This window comes from Callorhinus ursinus, unplaced genomic scaffold, assembly GCF_003265705.2.
Source record: "Callorhinus ursinus isolate GAN/ISIS: 27379988/994484 unplaced genomic scaffold, GSC_fseal_2.0 scaffold14, whole genome shotgun sequence".
NCBI classification, from domain to species: Eukaryota; Metazoa; Chordata; class Mammalia; order Carnivora; family Otariidae; genus Callorhinus; species Callorhinus ursinus.
This window is the reverse complement of record NW_027397076.1, coordinates 39,578,452-39,594,098: the sequence shown is the minus strand read 5'-3', so window position 1 is coordinate 39,594,098 and position 15,647 is coordinate 39,578,452. Positions and strand designations below refer to the sequence as shown.

The 15,647-nt window shown below is 44.9% G+C and overlaps 1 long non-coding RNA gene across 1 annotated transcript; it reads left to right on the top strand.

Moving 5' to 3' along the window:
* Positions 1–507: 507 nt before the first annotated feature.
* On the top strand, positions 508–15,300 carry LOC112832703 (uncharacterized). Its single transcript, XR_003210428.2, has 4 exons — positions 508–602; positions 9,023–9,105; positions 11,073–11,197; positions 15,232–15,300. It is a non-coding gene; the product is annotated as an uncharacterized lncRNA (long non-coding RNA).
* The last annotated feature ends 347 nt before the right edge of the window (positions 15,301–15,647 follow it).

Genomic DNA, 15,647 nt, shown 5'->3' with positions numbered 1-15,647 from the left:
GCCCCCAGCTTCCCCCAGAGTGATGTGCCTAAAGTACTCATCGTAAAGCTCATCCTCAAGCTGCACTCTGTTCGGTGGCTCCCTGTTCCTTACAGCTTTGGTTGCCAACTGTTGTTCTACTTCCAGGCGGTTCTTCGGGCAGGCCTGACTAGTAAAGCTGTGCCTGGGGGCACGAGCATCTCTTTCCTTCATTGCCTCTTCGGAAAAACCACACACATTGTTCCACTTGGTTTTCAGCCTCTGTAAGCCCCCTACGCTCAGCCGGCTTGTGGTCCTAATGCGCGGGCTGCCGGTGGGGGGGGGGGGGGAGCAGGTGCGGCGGGTGGTAGTGGTGAGCGGGTGCGGTTCTGCAGCGCCATCGCACGTTGGTTCCACACTGGATTTTTTCAAAGTCTACTTCCCTCGCGTTCTCCGCGCTGGGAGTTTCTCTTGCTACCTACCGGTAGGTGACCAGGAACGTAGAGCTCTGCTGTCAGAACAGCCTCGAGAATAAGGATCAGTTGGTCCCTCGTGGCTGCTGCGATGTGTGTGAAAGGAACAGGCGGACGAAACACGACGTCCGGACCTGACTTCTGTCCCTCAAGCGGAGAAAAGCCTCAAGTGTGAGTGGAGAGCCAAGTGAGCTCATGTCCCAGCAGGGACTAGTCTTCTAAGTATTCCCGGGGCTGCGGCGGCCGGTTCTAGGCCCCCTGCTCCAAGAACTCCCTGGGCTGAGCGTCCAAGGCCGGCACTGTCCCGCCCCTCCGGTGGGATGCCCGGCACTTGCGCAGGCCGCGCGGACCACTCTCCGCAGGTGATGCTCTTGCGGGCCTCTTGCGGGCCTCGGCGGAGACCGGCCCAGCCCCTCCATCCCTGGATCCCGTCTTTGTGTCTCGGTGAGCCCTCCGCACTCCACCCAGATTGCCCGCAGAGCACAACGACGAGGAACAGGGCTTGAGGTCAGACCCTGGCTCTGCCCCATCCTGGCAAGTGTCAGTAAGAAAGCCATTTACCCTCTCTGTCCCCCGTGTCCTCTTCTATAAAATAAGGGTGATTATGATAGCATTTATCACGTAGGATTGGTTTTTTTTTTTTTAAAAAAAAAAAGAGGGGGAGCTGGCTGGCTCAGTCGGTGGAGCATGTGACTCTTGATCTTAGGGTTGTGAGTTCGAGCCCCACGCTCGGTGTAGAGATTACTTAAAAATTTTAAAAATGTTTAAAAAGTAAAAAGAATTGGGCGCCTGGGTGGCTCAGTTGGTTGAGCGACTGCCTTCGGCTCAGGTCATGATCCCGGAGTCCCGGGATCGAGTCCCACATCGGGCTCCCTGCTCAGTAAGGGAGCCTGCTTCTCCCTCTGACCCTCCCCCCTCTCATGTACTCTCTCTCTCTCTCATTCTCTCCCTCTCAAATAAATAAATAAATCTTTAAAAAAAATAAAAAAATAAAAAAATAAAAAGTAAAAAGAATTAAAAAAATTAATGCAGGGGTGCCTGGCTGGCTTGGTCTGTAGACCATGCCCCTCTCTCTCTCTCTCTCTCCCCCCCCCCCCTCTCTTTTTTTTTTTTTTTTTAGCATACAACTCTTAACCTCAGGGTCGAGAGTTCAAGCCCCACCTTGGGCCTGGAGCCTACTTAGAAAAAATTAGGGGCACCTGGGTGACTCAGTCGGTTAAGTGTCTGCCTCTGGCTCAGGTCATGATCCCAGGGTCCTGAGATCGAGCCCCGTTTTGGGGCTCCCTGCTCAGTGGGGAGCCTGCTTCTCCCTCTCCTCCCTGCTCCTGTGCTCTGTTTCTATCTCTGTCTCTCTCTCTTTCTCTCAAATGAATAAATAAAATCTTTTTAAAAAAATAATGCATATAAAGTGCAGGGTTCCTGGCACATAGTAAAAAATGCTCAGTAAATGGCAGGTCTTGTTTTCTAGTCCAGCGCTTGCCAAACATCAGGCGTTCACAGGTTGCTGTCACAATTTTTGTCATGCCTGCATAACCCTCTACTAGACTTTACATAATATTTGTTACTAAATAACTTGCCCTTTTTATTTAGCATCATCCTAAAAAGCAATACCTGGGAAATAATTGATTTGATGTACTATTATATTTTTTACACCTTAAAATGAATACATAACTACTGAAAATCTAATCCATTTGTTTTAGGGACCGCCGTGTTATGTACCGCTCGTGGGAAACACTGGTCTAATCCAAATTCAGTTCAGGAACCTGAGACTCAGAGAGGCTAAGTGGATTTTCCAAGGTCCACACAGGGAATTGTTGGAAAAGCCAGAAATAGAGGAATTCAGGTCTCCTAACTAGGGCAGTACTCTTTACTCCACATCAAACTGCTGGTTTTACAGGGTTCTTAAAAGACATAGTGAGGGGGCACCTGGCTGGCTCAGTCAGTAGAGCATGCAACTTTGATCGCAGGGTTGTGAGATCAAGCCCCATGTTGGGCGTAGAGCTTACTGAAATTAAAAAAAAAAAAGTGGAAATGTACTGAAAAGGGAACATTCTTTTGTTAGTCTGATGTTAGCAAATTGGAAATAACTTTTATATATTAAATTGGCTACAAAGATAACCTCCATCCAGCATGAAGCAGAAGAGAAAGTTGAAAGCGCAGATTCACCTCATTTCATCCCTATCTGCTCTTGGCGCTCAGCACACAGGACAGGGGAGGCTGAGGCGCCGAGCCCTGGAGGTGACACCCTGTACAGCTGAGACTTGGCGACTCGTCACGCTGCAGACGGGAGGCGGCCTGTGGCAAGAGCAGCTAAGGGCACAAGCTTTAGTGTCAGATGGGGCTGGGTTCTCGTGCCCCTCACCACTCACAACTTTGACCTCCAACAAGTCACTTCACCTTTCTGAACCTCAGTCCCCTCATCTGTAACACTCCCATAGGTTGCTGGGAAAATTAAGTACTCTCTAGAGAAAGTGCCTAGGGCAACAGGGATGACTTTTTTTTTTTTTTTAAATCGAGGAAGAGAGAGAGGGGTTGGTGGAGGGACAGAGGGAGAGAAAAAATCTTAAGCAGGTTCCACGCCCAGCACGGGCTGGATCTCACAACCCTGAGATCATGACCTGAGCTGAAATCAAGAGTCAGATGCTTACCCGACCAAACCACCAAGGTGCCCCAGGGGTGACTTATTTTTACGTTGATGTGCCTTTTTCTAGACTGAATAGTCATGTGCGATGAAACACAAATAGCTTTTAAGCCACAGGTTAAAAAGAGTAGGGTATAGAAAACCTGCTACACTGAGTGGTTAGACCTTAAATGCCCCTTCTAATCATGTGAGTCTATTCTATGTATATTTAACATAAAATACAATTAACTTCCCAAAAGCCAAATTTTCAGGAAATAAAATTAAACACCACATTAAGCTACTTGTTAGCTTATCTTTGCAGGGGTTAATGTTTTTGGCTGTTGGGTTTTTTTCAGATTTTACTTTTAAGTAATCTCTACACCCAACATGGGGCTTGAACTCACGATCCCGAGATTGAGAGTCACATGGTCCTCTGACTGAGCCAGCCAGGCACCCCACAGGGGTTAATGTTAAAGCTATAGTGGTTATATGATTTTCTTTAGAAGCCACTCCCTCTGTGCAGTTGACCTGTGGGTAGGCTCATGACCCAAACCTGGCCAATCAACATTTTCTAACATCTAGGCATAGACATGTAAGTCCATCCAACCAGAGTGAATCCTGAATCTTTCGATGGAACTCTTAGAAAAAGGAAGCAGTGTATCTGCTAGATCTAGGCCAGGACTTGCTGAGAGTCCTCTTGCCACCATGAGAGAAGACCGTCCTAAAGAGGGATCCATCATGGAGGGAAAGAGAGAAGAAAGATGGGGATTAATCAAGAGCCAACGATCTTGTTTGAGCTTCTGGATCCAACCATACATGAATGTAGTATATCCGTGCACTTATCAGTATGTGAGCCAATAAATTCCCTTATTGGCTTAAGTCATTTTGAGACAGGTTTTAAAAAGAGAGACAGTTTTCTTACTACTTGTAATCAAAATATTCTCACCACTAACATAGGCAATATCATTTGCTTGCAAAAATACAGGGAAATCTAATCAACAGATTGTTCACCCAAATTACTCCTATGAGAAAGAGAAGAAACAGATCTCAGGAGACGCAATCTCAGATTTTGTGGCAATCCAGCTTGATTAGACGTTCCCCCCTCAAGTACTATGCGTTTACCCTGCTACCTTAGACCTTATACCTATATACTTTGCTACCAAGCTACTCCCATCTCAGAAAACCTTGACCCCATAACCTTGGGAGTCACAATAGTCAATATCTTGAACCTATCCATCACTCCCCAAAACTTCCTCATGCCCCTTTATTATCCTTCCTTTTCACCCTTCTTGCCCCTCTCACCCCCATGTGCTTTCTGTTGCTATAGATGAGTTTGCATTTCTGGAAAATTATGTAAGTGGAATTACAGAATGTGTACTCTTTTTTGTCTGGCTTCTTTCACACAGTATAATTATCCTGAAATTCATCCACGTTGTGTATTATATCAAATTAGTTCATTTTTTTAAAGATTTTATTTATTTGAGAGCGAGAGAGAGCACAAGAGTGGAGAGGGGCAGAGGGAGAGGGAGAAGCAGACTCCCTGCTCAGTGGGGAGCCCAACACGGGGCTCAGTCCCAGGACTCCAAGATAATGACCTGAGCCAAAGGCAAAGCTCAACTGACTGAGCCACTCAGGCGCCCCCAAATTAGTTCACTTTTTTAAATGACTGAATAGTGTTTCATTGTTTTACAACTTGAATTGTCCATTCACTTGTTTATAAACATTTGAGTCGTTTCCAGTTTGGGGTTTTTAAAAATAGAGCTATTTGGGGTGCCTGGCTGGCTCAGTAAATAGACCATGTGACTCTAGATCTCGGGGTCATGACTTCCCGCCCCACGCGAGACATAGAGCCTACTTTAAAAAAATAGGGGCACCTGTGTGGCTCAATCAGTTGAGCATCTGACTCTTGATTTCAGCTTAGGTCATGATCTTAGGGTCGTGGGATCAAGCCCTGCGTCAGGCTCTGCATTCAGCGTGGAGTCGGCTTGAGATTCTCTCTCTCCCTCTCCCTCTGCTCCTTCTACCCATGTTCATGCACTCTCTCTCTCTCTAAAAAAATAACAAACTAAATAATAAAATAAACGAGGGGCGCCTGGGTGGCTCAGTCGTTAAGCGTCTGCCTTCGGCTCAGGTCATGATCCCAGAGTCCTGGGATCGAGCCCCGCATCGGGCTCCCTGCTCAGCAGGGAGTCTGCTTCTCCCCCTCCCTCTGCTTCTCCCCCTGCTCATGTTCTCTCTCTCTCTCTCTCTCTGTATCTCTGTGTCTCGAATGAATAAATTTTTTAAAAAATCTTTAAAAAAATAAATGAAAAAATAGAGCAGCTGTGAATGTTTGTGTACAAGTCTTTGTATAAACATATGCTTTCCTGGGGCGCCTGGGTGGCTCAGTCGTTAAGCGTCTGCCTTCAGCTCAGGTCATGATCCCAGGGTCCTGGGATCGAGCCCTGCGTTGGGCTCCCTGCTCCGCGGGAAGTCCGCTTCTCCCTCTCCCACTCCCCCTGCTTGTGTTCCCTCTCTCACTGTGTCTCTCTCTGTCAAATAAATAAAATCTTAAAAAAATAAAATAAAATAAATAAACATATGCTTTCCCCTTTTCTTGGGTAAACACATAGGAGTGGAATGGCTGGGTCATACGGTAGATGTATACCAGCCTATGAAGAAACTGCAGGCTACCCAGCAGCAGCGTACCGAAGGATTTCTGTTTGCTCTTCTCCAACACTTGCCATGGTCCCTTCCGTCTTAGCCATTCTAATAGGTGTGTAGCAGTATTGCATTGTGGTTTCATTTTGCATTTCTCTAATGACTGATAATGTTGAGCATCTTTTCATCCACTTATTTGCCATCTGTATGTCTTTTCTGGATAAAGTCTATTCAAATCTCTTGCCTGTTTTTTAATTGATTGCTTACTTTCTAGTTATACATTTTGAGATTCATTATATTCTTGTATCAGATATGTGATTTGCAAATCTTTCAGCCTGTGATTTGTCTTTTCATTCTCCTAACAGTCTTTTGAAGAGAAGTTCTTAATTTTGACGAAATCTGACTCGTCAATTTTTTCTTTTATTAATTATACTTTTGGCATCTTCTCTAAGAAATTTTTGCCTAACCCAGTGTCACAAAGATTTCCTCCTGTTTTCCCCAAGAATTTTATAGCTGTAGGTTTTGCATTTATTTTATTTTATTTTTAAAGATTTTTTTCATGTATTTGAGAGAGAGAAGGAGATAGAGAGAGAGAGCACGAGAGGGAAGAGGGTCAGAGGGAGAAACAGACCCCCCACTGAGCAGGGAGCCCGATGCGGGACTCGATCCTGGGACTTCAGGATCATGACCTGAGCCTAAGGCAGCCGCTTAACCAACTGAGCCACCCAGGCACCCCGCATTTATTTTTTTTTAAAGATTTTAATTATTTGTTTAAAAGAGAGTGCAGGGGGGAGGAGCAGAGGGAAAAGGAGAGAGAAACTCAAGCAGACTCCATGCTGAGCGTGGAGCCTGACATGGGACTCAATCTCATGACTCTAAGATCACAACCTGGGACAAAATCAAGAGTCAGATGCTTAACCAACTGCACCACCCAGGTGCCCCACTTTAGCTTTTGCATTTAGATCTATGATCCATTTTGAATTAATTCCTGTATATGGCAAGGGGTACGAATTGCAATTTATTTTAAAATGTGCAAAAGCATATGAATATCCGATTGTCCCAGCACCGTTTGTTAAAAAGAGCATCCTTTCTCCACTGAATTGCTTTCGTACCTTTGTCAAAAATTCATTGACCAAGTACGTGTGAGTTATTTCTGGACTCTCTAGTCTACCTGAACATTGTTTTTTAAATTTGTTTTATTGTGGTAAAAATATATATAACTGAAAATTTGCTATTTTAACCACATTTAATATACAATTCAGTGGCATTAATTATATTCACACTGTTGTTCAATCATCATCACGATTTTTTCCCAAATGAACACGATTTTTTTTTAAGATTTTTATTTATTTGACAGAGAGAGACACAGCAAGAGAGGGAACACAAGCAGGGGGAGAGGGAGAGGGAGAAGCAGGCTTCCCGCCGAGCAGGGAGCCCTATGCGGGGCTCGATCCCAGGACCCCGGGATCATGACCTGAGCCGAAGGCAGACGCTTAACGACTGAGCCACCTGGGCGCCCCTGAACATGATTTTAATCTCACTTTTTTCTTAAAAAAACAAAAAACAAAAACAAAAACCTGAGAATTTGGTATAGCATTTCATCACACCCCTAGTTTTGTTTTAATATGAAAAAATGTCAGTGCTCCTGAAAGATGAACCATATTTAGCCTCTAACCTCATGTGGATTCCATGGCATCCCTCTGTCCCTAGGTTGTTCAAACTCCCATTTCAGAACCTCAGAGGAAAATAGAATTTACAGAGATCTTAGAGGTGACCTTGAAGCCCCTTAGTTTTACAGACCTGAAAGCTGAGAACGTAGATTCCGTGCTGGTGAGTGACAGAGCCAGCTGAAAAACAAGAAATGCTATTTTTGTGCCATGAGGGTTTGCACCAAATCCTGGAGCCCCCCTCCATGAGACCTGGCTTTGGTGAGATCAGTTCTCTTCTCCTCAGGACACCAGAGAAGGGAAGCCACACAACCCTCCTCGGAGGGCTGTCTTGAGAGTTCACCCAAGGGATAAAATCACCCCAAAGTCAACCAGAGGCGAGGGGCTATCAGAAAACCTGTGGGATTTCTGACCACCAGGAAGTGGCCACTGAGGACAGAAGGCTTAGAAAGAGTTCTCACAAGAGGCAAGGATGACACCAGGCAGCGATTCTTGCTCTCAGGCTGGATTGTGGATTATTGGTGCAAATAGAAAAGAGTCCCGTTTATGGATTTGATTGAAAATGCTAATGAGCAGCCTGCTTCTTCTCATCCGTGGCTGTTTTACAGTGGTCCCTTCCCTGAAACACTGAGAATTGTGATCTGCTTTATCATATGAAGTGGGGTTTCTTGGAAGTAGCTAGAAACCACTATTCCAGTGAGTCACTAACCCTGCTCACAAATGCAAATTTTCTTCTTTTAAGTTGATTTATTCATTTTTTCAGTAATCTCTATACCCAACATGGGGCTCGAACTCACGACCCCGAGACTAAGAGTCACATGCTCTTCTGACTGAGCCAGCCAGGAGCCCCCAAATGCAAATTTTCTTAACAAGAAAAGCACGGGGTTTCTTGCAACAACACAGTATCAATGGCTAACCCTGTAGAGCAGTTACTGTGACAGCACCATCACCGTAAGCACTTTTCATACTGATCAGAGCTCAGTGAGATGGGGACAATTATTTTCCTCGTTTTATAGAAGAAAGGAAGGCACAGCTGGCCAAAGATCACCCAGCTTGCCTCCACTGTGTCCAGAGGCCTCAACAACCACATTACAGGCATCTCCAATCACTGCTGAGGTCTGGAGATGCTCCCTTGACCTCTCTCACGTGATTTATGGATATGGTTGTGAGCATTTGACAGCCCCAGTGAGTGAACTGCTGAGCGTGCTGGTGGCCAGTTGGAAAATATATGAAGCCAGGGAATGGAGGGAGGCCCAGCCTCCTGGTGGGCTCTGAGGCACACAGGTCAGCCTGGGCTGGCCCGCTCAGCCTGTTGCCCTCAGCTGTCTCTCTCTCTCTCCCTCTCCCTCTCTTGCTACACGGCCGAGCCGGGGCTCACAGATGGGAACTGCCATTTATAAGCTCTCTGGCAAAATCAGCTTTCAGGTGAAGAAAACTCACAGACCCGGTAGGTTACCTCTGCTTCTGAGTCGGCTGGTGCCTGGGCTTCTGGGAGGACGAGGAGCCTCCACGTTGGTTCAATTGTCTCTGTCTTTGATGTGCTAGAAAGACCCAGGTGGCCTCCAGGGCTGGGGATAAATGCTTCGGTGGGGTCTGCTGTTTCGCTGTCTCATCATCTGAGTTCATTTATAAGCCAGTTCACAAGTGAGCTTTATTTCTCATAGGCAAATATGCTTTCAAATTTTGCATGAGTCAGATGAAGTTTGGAGACACCAGCGCCATGCAGCGTCTATTACAGGACGGCTCGGTAGGTTTAATTTTCCATAACAGATGGAACACTAACTCCAGCATTATTGTGACCAGTTATAAATATCAAAGACATGTGTTTTGCAGTTCAGATTCTTCCTAAAAGGACTCAAGGACTTCTAAGCTTTAGTCTGCAGCTCCTGAATCTTTCTTGAGAAGCGATGGAAAAATGCATTCAGGCTTGTGGCACTGGAAGGAGAATGGTGGTGGTGGTGGGGTGTTCAGGTAGAGAGGCGTGCCTGGGAATGCATGGGAAAGCCTGGGGTTCTGCCAGGTTCAAAAAGCGGGCAGATACCGGTTCTGTGTGCCCATCATAATGTTATAGCATTTGCCACATTGTATCTTGAGGAGTGCTTCTGGTACCCACTCCTCCCACTGAGGGCAGAGACTCAGTCTTCTGTCACTGTTGCTGAGTCTTCCAGTAACTGTCTAACAAGCCCTGGGATGAAGTCGGCACTAGCATTTTTTGGTAAAACAGGTAAGGGATTTGTCCTTGAGATGAATGGAGTGTTCTGGAATTAGATCATGTCTGCACAACATTATGAGTATACTAAAAAAGACTGGATTTTACTCTTTAACATGGTGAATTTTACATTATGCGAACTTTTAAGATTTAAGAATGTACACATGCATGAGGAATAAGTCTCTGCAAATTAGTTGAGTTTGACTCTAGAGGCTCTGACTTCTAGGTCACCTTTGGATGCTATTTTGTAAGCCAGGTCCCTGTTACCCTCCTATAGGTTTGATCAGAGCATCAACACACAAACATTTTGATGATGATGATGATATAGACTGCTTTATCCTTGGCTAGAATAAAAACTGTGAATAGATCCCCACTCTAAATTTTCCTGCAGGGTCTTTCTTACCTGGATAATACTACTTTAATGGGTGAGGTTATTTCATAATAAGGTCCCTTAAGTACTTCATAATGTAACGGATCCTGTTACTAGACTAGTATTGTGAGAATTCTATTTGCTGGTGAACAGAGTTATAGAATTTCTTATCTATGTGTTGTAATGTGGCTGAAAGAGCTCTTTTTTAAAAGATTTTTACTGATTTATTTGAGAGAGAGCATGAGAGGGGGGAGGGTCAGAGGGAGAAGCAAACTCCCCGCTGAGCAGGGAGCCCGATGCAGGACTCGAGCCCGGGACTCCAGGATCATGACCTTAGCCGAAGGCAGTCGCTCAACCAACTGAGCCACCCAGGCGCCCCAGAAAGAGCTCTTTTAAAGACATTTACGTTGGAAAACAGTTTGGCATTTCCTCAAAAAATTAAACAGTTACCATATGACCCAGAAATTCCATTCCTTGGAATGGAAACAACCCAGTATCTATCAACCAATAAGTGGATAAACAAAATGTGGCCCTTCCAGGCAATGAAATATTATTCAACAATAAAAAAGAATGAAATTCCGATATGTGCCACCACCTGCTGGTTGAAAGAAGCCAGACACAAAAGGCCACAGACTGTATGATTCTATTCATGGGAAATGTCCAGAAAAGGCAAATCCACAGAAAGTAGATTTGCGGTTGCCAGGGGCTAGAGGAAGAAGGAAATGGACAGTGATTGCTAACAGGTAAGGGATTTGTCCTTGGGGTGAATGGAGCGTTCTGGAATTAGATCATGTTTGCACAACATTATGACTATACTAAAAAAGACTGGATTTTACTCTTTAACATGGTGAATTTTACATTATGTGAACTTTATCTCAATTGAAAAATTGCACACAAAAAAATAGAGTAGCCTAATCCCCTTTGTGAAATATATTCACCAATATATTATGTTTAGATTTCAGTGAAGGCCAAGACAGTCAAGGTTTAAATGGCCCCACATACTGCTGTGAACAAATGGGCCTCGCACAAACACATGTTCGTTACTCCAGGTCAGACGCTGGCTTTTGGTTTGGGGGCTTCACTTTCCCTCTGCCACATGTATCTAACCAGGAACCTCACGTGCTCTCTCTTTCAGAGGGTAAATATATATGTCATTCTTACTGCCGAGACCTGGTACATCTGGATTATCCACAAAATGGGAAATCACCAAGCTGCGTGCCAGCTCGTGAAGTAAGACATTCAAGCAAAAAGAATACTCAGGTAGGCACTGTTGGGTGACATTCTGGGTTTGGCAGTACCATTTCTCATGTGCCAGAGAATGGTCTTCTTACCCCCGCGGCTTACCCCCACAGGCTCTAGCCCGTTTCTCTTTTCCTCAAGGCCCAACCAGTCAGAGGCTTGTCTATGGGTTGTGATTTTAGAAATAACCCGAGAGAATGGTTTGATAGTTCATCCAACAGATTTGGGATAAGATCTGAGGCTTCCATGTACACAATTGCTTGTCCAGGCTCTGAATGTGGTCTTGTTGCCGGGTGCCCTCCCTGCCACTGAAAGCAGGATGTGAAATGTGACTGCGTGTCTCCCTGCTGGGGAATCTGTCGGTTGTCACGGGTTCCATCAAAGCAAGGATCTCTAGCTAGGAGGTAGTGACCTACTCCCCAGTAGATCCTCAACCCCCTCCTCACTGTTCTCCCTGCCTTGCCGAGATTTTCCAAAGGAAGGGGGTGTGGCTGGCCCTGAGGCCTGCTCCTCTGCAAACTCGACTATTTCTGGTATCTTCTCTCCTGACCCATCAAGATTTTTTGGTTTGTTTGTTTGTTTGTGTTTTGCCATAAGGTTGAGGACACTTGCATTAAATGATCTCTGATTGTCTGGTCAATTTCTGGGAGCTCACTGCTGTATCTGAATAGGATTCCTTTTTTTTTTTTTTTTAAGATTTTATTGATTTGACAGAGAGAGACACAGCGAGAGAGGGAACACAAGCAGGGGGAGTGGGAGAGGGAGAAGCAGGCTTCCCGCGGAGCAGGGAGCCCGATGCGGGGCTCGAACCCAGGATCCTGGGATCATGACCTGAGCCGAAGCCAGACGCTTAACGACTCAGCCACCCAGGCGCCCCCTGAATAGGATTCCTAAAAGTAGGCAGCAGTATTCTTTCTTTCATATGTGAGTAACACTATTATTCAATTTGGGGCCATGAGGCCGATTCCTCATTGCCCCCTAAGCAGTGCTGAGTACAAAAGACCGGATCCGTGGTTTTTCCGCTGGTTTTTCCCCTGACAAAGTTAACTCTTGGTCAGAACAGTAATCGCTGTTGTGCGGAGTTTGTTCAGCGTGTGTGGTTCACATCTGCTGAGTCCCCATTCGACTTGATGATGCTTGGCAGGGGCATAGGACACAAATGGGGAGTCACGGCACAAAGACTAGCTTTTCTGGCAAACTGACGGCTTCATTTTAAATAATGACTGATGTGAATTTTACAACGGGAGCCTCCTGGAGACCCTGCAAAGTTGTGTCAGCCTTAGAACTAACTTCGGAATATGCCTTCATCTCAGGAAGAAAAGCTTGGATTAGGGATGCAGTTTGTAATTTAATAGGATGCCTTTGGAGCGAGCAGAGAGGATAATAGAGGTATTATGAGAAGCTCTAAGGAGAACAAATATATGCTTGTTCGCCTTGAAAAAAAATGCAGAGTTCAAGTGCAAGGTTTAACCAAATGCTTCAAGAAGTTTCTCAGAAGGTACCTGAGCTACCAGTGCTTGAATCATTTACATTCTTTTCCTGTATAGATCCTTTTTTCTTGTATAGATTTTTTTAAAGCTTTTATTTATTTATTTGACAGAGAGAGACACAGCGAGAGAGGGAACACAAGCAGGGGGAGTGGGAGAGGGAGAAGCAGGCTTCCCCCTGAGCAGGGAGCCCCATGCAGGGCTCAATCCCAGGACCCTGGGATCATGACCTGAGCCGAAGGCAGACGCCCAAAAACGGAGCCAGCCAGGCACCCCTCTTGTATAGATTTTTTAAAAAGTAATATTGAGCTCTCTAAAAGTTTTAGAAAATTATAATTTGATACTTATTTTAGTTCAGTAATTTTTAAATTGTAGAATGTAAGATTTAGAAGTTGACATTTTGGGGAGACCCAGATTTGGTTTGCAAGATGGAGACACATAGAACATTGTGAAAACAGTCTTCCCAGCAGGCTGAGTATAAAATTCCTCCATATTAGAGTAAGAATAACCCCCAACTGGGAATGCCACTCTAGCAGATCATTTACTGTATGTACATCTCCTGGAAAATGACATGTACCTGTCCTGTGGTGATGAGACTCCTATCAGAGCTTGAATATTTTTTTCTCATGAGGCATGCCCAAAATGTGGTGCTATAATACATGGTTTTAACATTCTACGTAATCAATCTACTCTTGTGAATTGGGATTTGGTACTCTGATTTTCTCTTACTGGCTTTAAATGTACAAAATGATAAGTGTAATTTTTTTTTTTAAAGATTTTATTTATTTATTTGAGAGAGAGAGAATGAGAGATAGAGAGCACAAGAGGGAAGAGGGTCAGAGGGAGAAGCAGACTCCCTGCTGAGCAGGGAGCCTGATGCGGGACTCGATCCCGGGACCCCAGGATCATGACCTGAGCCGAAGGCAGTCGCTTAACCAACTGAGCCACCCAGGCGCCCATGATAAGTGTAATTATTCCAAAGTCATTAACAGGATTCTGAGGGTTGGCAATATCTCTAGCCTCAGGATATTAAACTTTAGGAAGTGTGTATTAGCTGATTGTGTTACAAGATCTCTCAGTCTAATTATAATTCCCAATGCTGTTGGCCTTGGCCACTGATAGTAGGAGAAACTGTAGAACGATTTCAGTTCGGTGAAGACCCTTGAAAAGAATTCAAGCAGAATCTCCTGGAAACCATAGAATTTGGCCAAAGAACCAAGAAAAGAATTCTCTCACTCTTATTTTCCTGCCACTTTCTGATATGGTGAGGACTTTGAAAGATGTTTGAAAAGCACTTTTCAACTATAAACCGAGGGGTTTGACTAAGTGTGAGAAATTGTTCCTCTTTACCTCTAGACCCCACAGGCCACGAAGTCATTCTTAAGTCGTCATCTGTTTGGTTTCCTTGGTTTAGCACTTTACACACTCAAGTTCTTTTTTTTTTCTTTAAATTTTTTATTGTTATGTTAATCACCATGCATTACATCATTAGTTCTTGATATAGTGTTCCATGATTCATTGTTTGTGCATAACACCCAGTGCTCCACGCAGAACGTGCCCTCTTTAATACCCATCACCAGGCTAACCCATCCCCCCACCCCCCCCCCCCCTACAACCCTCACGTTGTTTCTCAGAGTCCATCGTCCCTCATGGTTCATCTCTTCCTCTGATTCCCCCCCTCTTCATTCTTCCCTTCCTGCTATCTTCTTCTTTTTTTTTTTCTTAACATATATTGCATTATTTGTTTCAGAGGTACAGATCTGTGATTCAACAGTCTTGCACAATTCACAGCGCTCACCATAGCACATACCCTCCCCAGTGTCTATCACCCAGCCACCCCATCTCTCCCAGCCCCCACCACTCCAGCAACCCTCAGTTGGTTTCCTGAGATTAAGAATTCCTCATATCAGTGAGGTCATATGATACATGTCTTTCTCTGATTGACTTATTTCACTCAGCATAACACCATCCAGTTCCATCCACGTCGTTGCAAATGGCAAGATCTTACACACTCAAATTCTTACTTACTCCCCATCCAGCAGCAATTATTAGCTTCAACCCTATGAACTTGCCATTATCATGGGTCAGAAATGGATGACTACCAGCTAGTTTCATAGGGCTCAAATTCAAACGCAGGGAATCCTTCTTCATCCTTCTGAGTTAACGGTAACATTTTGCGATGGGAGCACCTGTCGCGTGGCCTCCCTGCTGCTCTTCTTGGGTGAGTGTGGACCAGTGGTTAACAGCAGGACAGAGCCTTCTCTTCCAGCCCCAGGGCGGGGGAGGTCCGGACAGTTGGTGGTGTTGGTGGCAGCTACGCCACCAGAGGGTGCTCTAGCCCCGATTACCGCTTGTTCCCACGTTTGCCTGATTCCAATGGAAAACAGCAAATGTATAATCATTGCCAGGATTTAGTGTGCGTTTATGGGCAGAACTAAGGTGTAAACATATCATATCACTATTACTTGCATTGTTAACATTAATTAAACTTCCGTGTGCTTGCCACCTATTACTTCATTTCATGCTTACCACAATTCTATCAGCAGAATACTATTTTTATTTCTACAGATGAGAAGATTGAAGCGTCCAGAGGTTAAATGGTTTTACAAATGAGAAAAATAAAATGGATTTTATCGACAGGCTCAACCCTCTATTAAAGCTTTCTTTCCTTCCCTTCCTCGCTTTTCTCTTTTCCCGCTGGCAATGTAAAGGAGATATATCCTTGTTTAAAAACAAAAAGAAAAAGAGCTGAAGCTCATTCCATAGAGCCAGCAAACTTTCCAGCCCTGCCGGCTGGCTGCTGAAGCAATAGGGCCACCAGCCACCCCCATTCCTAGTCCCACACATTTCTCAGACTACTGCTTCTGTCACTCCTTCCCCCTTCAAGCTTGCCTGAGATGACTATTTGATCTTGGTTTCACCCTTATTTAAATTCTGAAGGGCGGAGGGTGGACAGGAGAAAATGTTAGGACTCTCCATAACCC